The sequence below is a fragment of the Solanum pennellii genome, chromosome 4 (assembly GCF_001406875.1).
Source record: "Solanum pennellii chromosome 4, SPENNV200".
Classification (NCBI taxonomy): domain Eukaryota; kingdom Viridiplantae; phylum Streptophyta; class Magnoliopsida; order Solanales; family Solanaceae; genus Solanum; species Solanum pennellii.
The window spans coordinates 50946867-50955901 of record NC_028640.1 but is presented as its reverse complement, the minus strand read 5'-3'; the positions used below and the strand labels follow the sequence as shown (position 1 = coordinate 50955901).

Here is a 9035-nt window from a genome sequence, read left to right as displayed (position 1 = left end):
CCCCCCCCCCAGGCCAAGATCCACAATACTTTTTAATGTGTCCCAGTTGAAAAAGCACATTAGAGATAAATTTGTTACACTTGCACTGCCTGTAATCCTCTTCCCATGGTTGTGTTATATTGGACTTTGGAGCCTAAAAATGTGATGGACACTAGATCCATTCCCAAAGATGGACGAATGGTGACTCAACATTTGTTGAAATGGTTTTACTATCCTTCTGAAGACAGTGCTTAGGTGGATCCTCACTCCCTCCAACAACAGTTCCCTCACTTCTATCCTTGAGGTCAAGGATCTTGGGGAGTATTTATTATGTATCAAACTAAAGAGGAGGGTATTTCAGTCTTTCTGTACTTTCAGTTAGGTTATTAGAATCTGTTAGAAGTGGTTAAGTTGTCAACTAATAGGTAGTTCGTAAGGAATAACTTATAAGCGGGTAATTACACTGGAACACATTCATTGATTCATATACTCAATACAACTCTCTCTCTCTTTCTTGTTCTAAATCTCTTGTCACAGTATTACTCTTCAGAAGTTATTCTTTTAATAGCTTCTTAGGTCTTACAGCTTGTGTTTGTCAATCAGCACTTATGCAAAGTAACTGAAAACCTATCAAGTTAGTTTAAATATATGAAGAAAGAAACACATAATCATAATTCAAAACCCATAGAAAATTTGACAAAGATGCAAAATGTGGCTTTAAGATTTTAATACAGGTTAAGTGACTAGTTATCTTATATTAATTTTTTAAGAGAGATTTCTGAGATTAAATTATTGAATTCCTCTTCTTAATAAATACCCAATAAATTCATTCATAGCGTTCTCTTAACAATTAACATATCTTTTTGTCAGTTAAAGTTATTGTTTACTGCCACTTTCTTTAAGATAGAGCCAATTGGCTATGAGGTAAAAACTTAAGCACTTTGACACTGCACCGGAATGCAACCTAAGCGAGGGAAAGCGTCTGCCCTGAGTTTCACCTAGCTTCAAGGTTTAAGTGCATCTTAGATGAGAATTTAGCAAAAGTACGAAGAATCCAGAACAAAAGCACAATACTCATGGTCAAATGATTTTTCTAAAAGCAACTAGCATTTTACTACAGTCTCCCACACACCTTTGACTTCTTCTTAGATCTAGGCATCTACAACCAAAACGGCATCTATACTTTGTCCCCCATGCACAAAGGTACTTTGTTCTTTTGAAATTAGCTTCCTAATCAACGCTCTCATTCTTTTGGTCATCACTTTATTCCTTATATATCATCTTTTTTAAAAAGTCAAAATTTTATTAAAGAACACCATGTCATTGAGAAAGATGTACATCAACAATTTATCTATTAGTTAGAAATGAAATAGAGTTAATATTAACTTTTTAGTAATAAATAGCATTGCAGTCGTTTCAAAAGTTCTAATTATTTAGAACCCACAATCCTATCAATAAAACCATCATGTAGTTTATTTCAAATTCTCTGAATAAAATTCTATTAATTGATTTCCTATTACAATTTCTCCTTTCTGGCCGTTTTCTCTTTCCTCTCTTGTTTTGTTTCTCTCCATTCTTCTTTCCTTTTACTCATTTCTCTTCTTCTTTTTTTCCAATATGTCTCTCTTGTCCCTTTTTGGTACTATATCAGAGTTAAAAATAGGATACATTCTATTCATTTTCATCAAGACTGACCATATCAACAGAAATAAGACAGCCAAAGCCTGTTAAACATTAACTGCCCCACAGAACAAAGATTAGCTGTTGTCAGATGATCGATTTCAAAATTTCGCTTTTGTTTAAAGCATATTCAGTAATGGGTCAAAAGTTGATATTCTCACAGGTAAAACCCCTGCTCCTTTGCAATAGCTCGCAAATCACACAGTAGAGGTAACTTGCACTGGGCTAGACCCAGAAATGAACAGCCATTGTTCTTCTCTTCTTTTCTTTTCTTCTTCAACTGTTGGGGAGAGGTAATCCAGACTAGGCAAGCTCACTGCAATGAGCTCGACCCAGAAATGAACGAACACTGCTCATCTCTTCTTTTCTTTTCTTTTCTTTTTCCATTTTAATTGAACTGTTGCAGTCTAGTGATAACCATGTTATCTTCTTCATTAAAAAATAATTAATCACTTCTTCACATTTCACCTTTTTTTTCTTTGGTAACTGATTTGATTTTATTACCAAAGTGGAAGTGAAAGAGCATAACAAACAGTACTGGACAGCCCAACACTATTCCGCAAAAAGGGTCACAATTACAAAATGTAAAGGGCTAACTTCTTATCATCTCCTAAAGATAATAGTTAAGTGCATTTAGCTTTGGTCTCAAACGGGGATAACCAGCAGGTCTAGTTTGAATGATTTCTCGCGAGAGTGCTTGGGGATATCTTTGTTTCATCGGGCACATTTTACCTTTTACATTCTAGAGATTGTTAACACAGATTAGGACATCAACATTTTCAAGAATAAAGGTCAAATTTTTTATATGTTTATCCCTAGATTTTTCAGTTCAGTCTCAGTCACCAATAGAAACTTTTGAGATAATAATCAGAGAAAGAAAAATTTGATGTTAATCGAAACAGCATAGATCATGGATCGAGCTAAATCAAGAAAAAGTGGGAAGGGAAAAGAGATTTATAGAGTTACCTCTTGTTGTCAAAAGAGATGATGGGTGGATTCAAAACCGCTGTTTCTGCCTTCATTGTCAGTGGAAACAATCAACCAAAAGAATTGTTCAAACGATTTTCGCAGATTTTCAGCAACAGAAAGACGAATCAAGAAAAGGGTCTCCAATTTTCTCTCTGATTAGAATTTGGAGAGTTGGTTTTCCATTACTACTCACCACTTCTCGACTGGTTGGTTCAGTGAGTAGCAATGTACTCAACCGGGGTAGGGTGCACAAGAGAAGGCACATCAAATGGGAATTGCGAGATTACCGTCCCGTTATGATCACATGTGAAAAGGTGATTGCTTAATGTTCCCTGTGTCGCTTTTTTAATTTCTACATTTAAACAAATTTATTTATAAATATATGAATTTTTTATATATCTTTCAAACATTTAAAATTGTAATTACTGTGGCCTACACTATTTTATATAATTTACAAATATATAAATTTTATTTTAAAAAATATTAAATATTTTCATGCGTAAAATTTCGATTAAACTTAAATTGTTCAATTTTTAAAAATTAAAAAGTGTCACATAAATTAGGACAGAGAGAATACAAATTTCAAAAGGCTTATTTTTAGTGATAAGATAACGAGTCCACATTTCACTCATTTTTAGGGCTGTGCAAAAATCGAACCGATTAATAAATCGAATCGAAAAATGTTATTGGGTTTTTGGATTTTTGTGAGTTTATAAAAGAAAAATTATTGTGTTGTTGATTCAGTTTCGATTTATACTATTAGGTTAATGGGTAAATCGATAACCCAATAAGACGGTAATGATTTACTACTTTACCCTTCCTAAATATTAAAATACTATTAACAATTTAGGTTTCCGTTTGGTTAGTGTATAAGAGAATCTTATACATGTATTAAAAGTTGCATTAGCTTTGCTATGTTTGGTAGAATTTTTGTGTTAGATATAAAAGTTAACATAGCTTGTACCATGTTTGGTTTGTAAGAATTTAAATATTGTATAAAAGTTATTCATGTATTAATTTATACAATGTTTGATTGCATTTTTTGTAATCCTACATAATTAATACCAACATAACTTACGAGAGAGTCTATGTATAAAGTTATGCAAGGGTCAAAGGCGGAATAAGTTATGTGAGTATTAGTTATACATATATTAAAATGATAAATTGCAGATTTACCCTATTTTATTTTATTTTTATAATTGATGACTTTACTGTTTTTCCTATATATATTTGTTAGTTTATTTTTATAATTGATAACTTTACTGTTTTTCCTATATATATTTGTTAGTTTATATTTCTTTTTGTATATAGATCATTTTCATTTCTTTTAATTTTTTTAATTGAAAACTTTACTGTTTTCCTATTATATATAGACTATTTTTTAATTCTTTTTATATACTTACAACTTTTATTTATTTATGCAAATATAAATGTTTTTTTAATATTAAAAATTTGATTGTATTTTTTTAAGGTACATAAGCTAATCAGATATTAGTATTATATATTGTTCAATATATTTCACATTTTATTAGCATGTGTTATTATTTGTAAATAATATATATCAATAATTTACAACAAGTTTAATATTCAATAAATAATAATTCATGTATTGTAATCTTTACATAACTAATATCTGCATAACTAATATCCGCATAACTAAACCCTGCATAACTAATACATGTATGTGTAACTCTAACCAGTAACCAAACGACCCCTTAATATATAACTAGACACTAAAACTATATCAAATTAATAGTACTCTACCCACTTCACACTAGGCCGTTTTACTAGTCTTTACTGATTACTCAAAACTTAAAGATTAGAGTAAGGGTTCGCAATTGTAGCTATTTGGTTTTACTTTTAGTTTTGTAGGACTATTTGATTTTAGTTGTAGTTTGTAATTGTAGGTTGTAGCTTGTCAAGTTTGTAAAGGTCTTTAATTTGATTAACATTAGAAATTACATACTGTGTTTTGGCGGTGACTTGTAATTATAGTCTTTGTCCTATATTTTTCTTATTGTGCAATTTTTCATTATCTTTCTAGTGTTACTATATCAAAACATTTAGAGAAGTAAGAAGTCATATAATATTTTATGGACATTTTTTTGTTGGGTTTATCGATCAAAGATCGATAAATCGAAAATCGATAAATTTTTTTTATTGATTTGTTATTAGATTAGCATATTAAAAAACTAAAAATCAATAAACCAAACTGATAATACATAAAAATCAAACTGAACCAACCGATGCACCGTTACTCATCTTATAGTCATTATATTTACTTTTATCCTCACACCCAACATGTTACCTATATTTCCAAAAAATCAAATTTACTCCTCTTTTTTTTTTTACTTTTAAATAGCTTACATTTACGTTTTCAAATAAATTTGTCCTTATTGTTATCCTTTTCTAAAATAGGGAAAATTATACGTGGCAACTTATAATATTATTTTATCACTTTTCTGATCAACTTTTAAAAAAATTATTCGAAATGGTCGAATTCGGACAAAATAGTCATACTTGGTGTAATTAATCCACATTTATTATAATTATTTTTTTTTTTGAAAAAAGACAAGCTCAATTGTCCAAATTTCTTCACCTCTTTTTATCTTTCTGTTTTGGCTCGTCTTCTTTACCTTTGGTTAAGGTAAGCTTTCTCCTTCTTTGTTTATTATTATCATGTTTTATTTCTTTTAGTGATTCTTAGTGTGTTGTTTTTTGTTTTGGCTATGTGTTGTAGGTGGATTATAGTTGTGTTCTTTGTGTGGCTTTTTTGTTTTTTTTTTATAGTGTTTTACATTGTGCATTTTTAGTAGTATAATGTTTTGATTCTTCTTTGATGGATTTTAGCTATTTTTTAGTGTCATTGTTTTGTTCTTTTGAATGCGTTATGGTGCAATCTTTTTTTTATTTCTTCGAGTGATTTTTAGGAATTTTCATTGTTTTTATTTTGATTCCTCATTGTGTTCATTATTCAATGATTTTTAGGGTTTCTTTGTGCATTTTTTAATATTTCTTTAGCATTACACTGTTTATGTATTAATTTTTTTACTCTTAAATTCTTAAAGCTTATGCGTCTCAAAATGACTCATCACATTGGTGGCAAAATTCTAGTTAAAGAAAATAATTTCGATATATGACATTGTGCATGATGCTATCTTGATTTCTAGTGCAAGTTTGATATTCATGGATAATAAAGAGCAAAAAGACACTGATGGAATCTCGATTAATTACAATTGCAAGTCTAGTCGGTGAAGTTCATGAAATATTGATGTTATATCCATTGTGAGTGCAACGTTTGTTTCTTCAAAGAAAAAAAATAATCCAAAACCTGTGTTTCAAGAAAGAAGAAATTAAGAATCGAGTGAATTCTGAAAGTAAGTTCAAGCGCAAAGGTTGCACTACCTACAACCCAAGTAATATGGTCACATTCTAACAATCCTATGCTAAGTCGTGATCAAACTGAAGTTAAAGTTGTAGTAGGACCAAGTAAAAGTGTTGTGAACAACAAAGAAGCAAATGATCACCAAAAAAAGAAAAAAGGATCAGAGGAAACTCCAATTGGTTATTCAGAAAAACAATTATGGTCCACGAAAGCAGCTTTATCTAGTCGAAGTATCAGGTGCACTATTACTTGTTTCACAATTTTGTAACTATGATGCTTTTGATAGATTGAAGACCTATAAATTTCGAGTATGGAAACTAGATTTAATTAGAAGGAAAGCAAAAGAGATTAGAGCCTTGGGAGATAGAGCAATTTTTCTGGGGAAGAATGGATCAATTTCAATTGACACATCTAAGTCTATTGGAGTGAAACCTAATCACATCTATTTTACTAATAATTCGGATAGAGATATGGGAGCTTATAGTCTTGAAGATAGCAAAATTCAATCTTTCTATCCGGGCGTTTCTGTTAGTCTTATTTGTCCGCCATCTTGGGTTATCCCATCACTGTGATATCAAAAGGGGAATTGCACATACTTCCACGACATTCTCATGCCTTTTAGTTTTGACCATTTATTTATGTTTTCTGTCTTGTCAAAATGAAGTTTTAAGAATTATTTGTTTTCTTTGATCGTAACTATTTCTGTATATTTATGTTTTAAATTTCAATCTTTTAAAGTAAGTTTTAATGATACTTCTTATGAATGATTTAGGCATGTGATGTTCACTATGCAATAATACCTCTTTAAAGTGATGTTCCTTTCTGTGTTTTTTTTCCTTCCAGCACGTAATTTAGTTGTGAACTGCTAGAGTCTTTCAGTGATTTGAACTTGCGTTCAAAGTGTTAGCGTTTATCACTTTGGAGGTGAAAGAGTAAATTTATTAAATTTTCATCCCTTTGAAGATGGTTAGCACTTGGTAATACACATCAGAGGATAGCTCGGTAGACTGTAACTACTTTGAAATTGTTATTCAATGTTTTAAAAATTCTCATGTTGAGTGGAAAGGGCCATGAATTCTTTACGGGAAGTAGAGTATAGAACTTACAACCTAAAAGCTCCTAAAAGTTATAGTTGAAGTCATATGTAATTCCTTTATTTTGCAGCTCTGTTTTGTGGTTGATCCCGTGGATTGTCACAAGAAAAGGGGTAGTGAGGTGAATACAAGAACTACTGTGAATCTGCAGCTATATCCATGGTAGAAGATGATTCTAAGTTGGTATTGTCCTTGTTTATGTTTGGCTAATGCTGCAAGAGTATAACCGAGTGGTGTATTAGTAACCGCTACTTTATCAAAAAAGTTGCACTGCTACCTATCTTTGTTAGGTTGTCCTCCAGTCCATTTCCCTCTCTGTATGTATGGCTTATCGATGTATTTTTCAGTTGTTGGAGTAACCACATGCAGTCGTGCAAAATATTGGAGTATATGAGGTTAGTAGATTGTAAGTGATGGAGAACTTCTTACAGAACTATTTTCTGTGCCTAGTGGTTGTAAGTTATAGGCAAGGTCCAGGCAAACTGTAAGCTTGCAGTAGAACCCGCAGTTCAGTGCGAATACTGGACAATTAGTAAGGAGTGAAAGTCTCTTAACGGTAAGAAGAGAAGCTCATGAATATCTTTCCTCATCGTGTAGTAGGAGAATAAATACCACTACATCCTTTCTTTCCCCTTGAAATATGATCTATTAGTGGCAAGAAATACTAGTATTCTGTTGCACCAATTTGTTAATAACAAGACTTTTTCTTTAACTACTTTCTACCCCCGTTGAGATATTGATATCTTAGGTGGGTTATACGAAATGATATATTTTTTTAAATTTTGATTAGATGATTAAAAAAGTACAATACTCCTTATATGTAATTTTCTCTTCTCTTCATTTGTTAGATGGTTTTGTCATTCCTAACACATGTTAATGCTATATTTTGGCTAAAACTGCATGTATAGTTAATTATCTCCTCTATCTATATATATATATATATATGGAACTGGAACGTTAAAAACTATCAAGTTTGAATTGAACCTAAATGCACTTTTTTCTAATGGGAAATTATGCGTATAAGCAAACATATAGTAGTTAATTAGCTAATATTGCTATAGTTTGAATTAATTATGGCTCCCAACTTAATTTTAGTTATAATCACGTCATCTCTCTCCTCTTTTATATGTATATAAATACAAATTATATATATGCATATATAATTATATGATAGATATACAAATACAATTAGCCTTATTCTACTCTTCGCCATCCCTCGCTCGCCTCTCTCCTCCTCTGCCAATCTCGTTCGCCTATCTTCACCCCTTCCAACTCGCTCGTCAGATATACAAATACACATGTATATGCGAATTACATATATATAATTATTATATACATATACTATTCGTCTTTCCACTCTCTCCTCTCTCTCCCAATCTCGCTCACCAGATATACAAATAATATGTATACAATTTACATATCAACTAATTGCATATATGTAAATGGTATACATATTATTTGTATATCTGGTGAGCGAGATTGGGAGAGAGAGGAGAGAGTGAAAAGACGAATAGTATATGTATATAATAATTATATATATGTAATTCGCATATTCATGTGTATTTGTATATCTGACGAGCGAGTTGGAAGGGGTGAAGATAGGCGAACGAGATTGGCAGAGGAGGAGAGAGGCGAGCGAGGGATGGCGAAGAGTAGAATAAGGCTAATTGTATTTGTATATCTATCATATAATTATATATGCATATATATAATTTGTATTTATATACATATAAAAGAGGAGAGAGATGACGTGATTATAACTAAAATTAAGTTGGGAGCCATAATTAATTCAAACTATAGCAATATTNTATATATATATATATAAAATTCACCTCTCTCCAGTTTGCCCTCTCGCGCTCGCCTTTCCCTCCCTCTCCTAATCTCGCTCACCTCTCTCCTCACTCTAACATGTAAGTACAAATCCTAAT

General features: G+C 31.3%; 1 long non-coding RNA gene and 1 pseudogene across 1 annotated transcript; one reads left to right on the top strand and one right to left on the bottom strand.

Moving 5' to 3' along the window:
• LOC107016241 overlaps positions 1 to 2681 on the bottom strand; it is a 33428-nt pseudogene extending 30747 nt beyond the window's left edge.
• A 2513-nt stretch (positions 2682 to 5194) lies between these two features.
• LOC107017353 lies at positions 5195 to 7819 on the top strand. Its single transcript, XR_001456486.2, has 2 exons — positions 5195 to 5275; positions 7178 to 7819. It is a non-coding gene; the product is annotated as an uncharacterized LOC107017353 (long non-coding RNA).
• The last annotated feature ends 1216 nt before the right edge of the window (positions 7820 to 9035 follow it).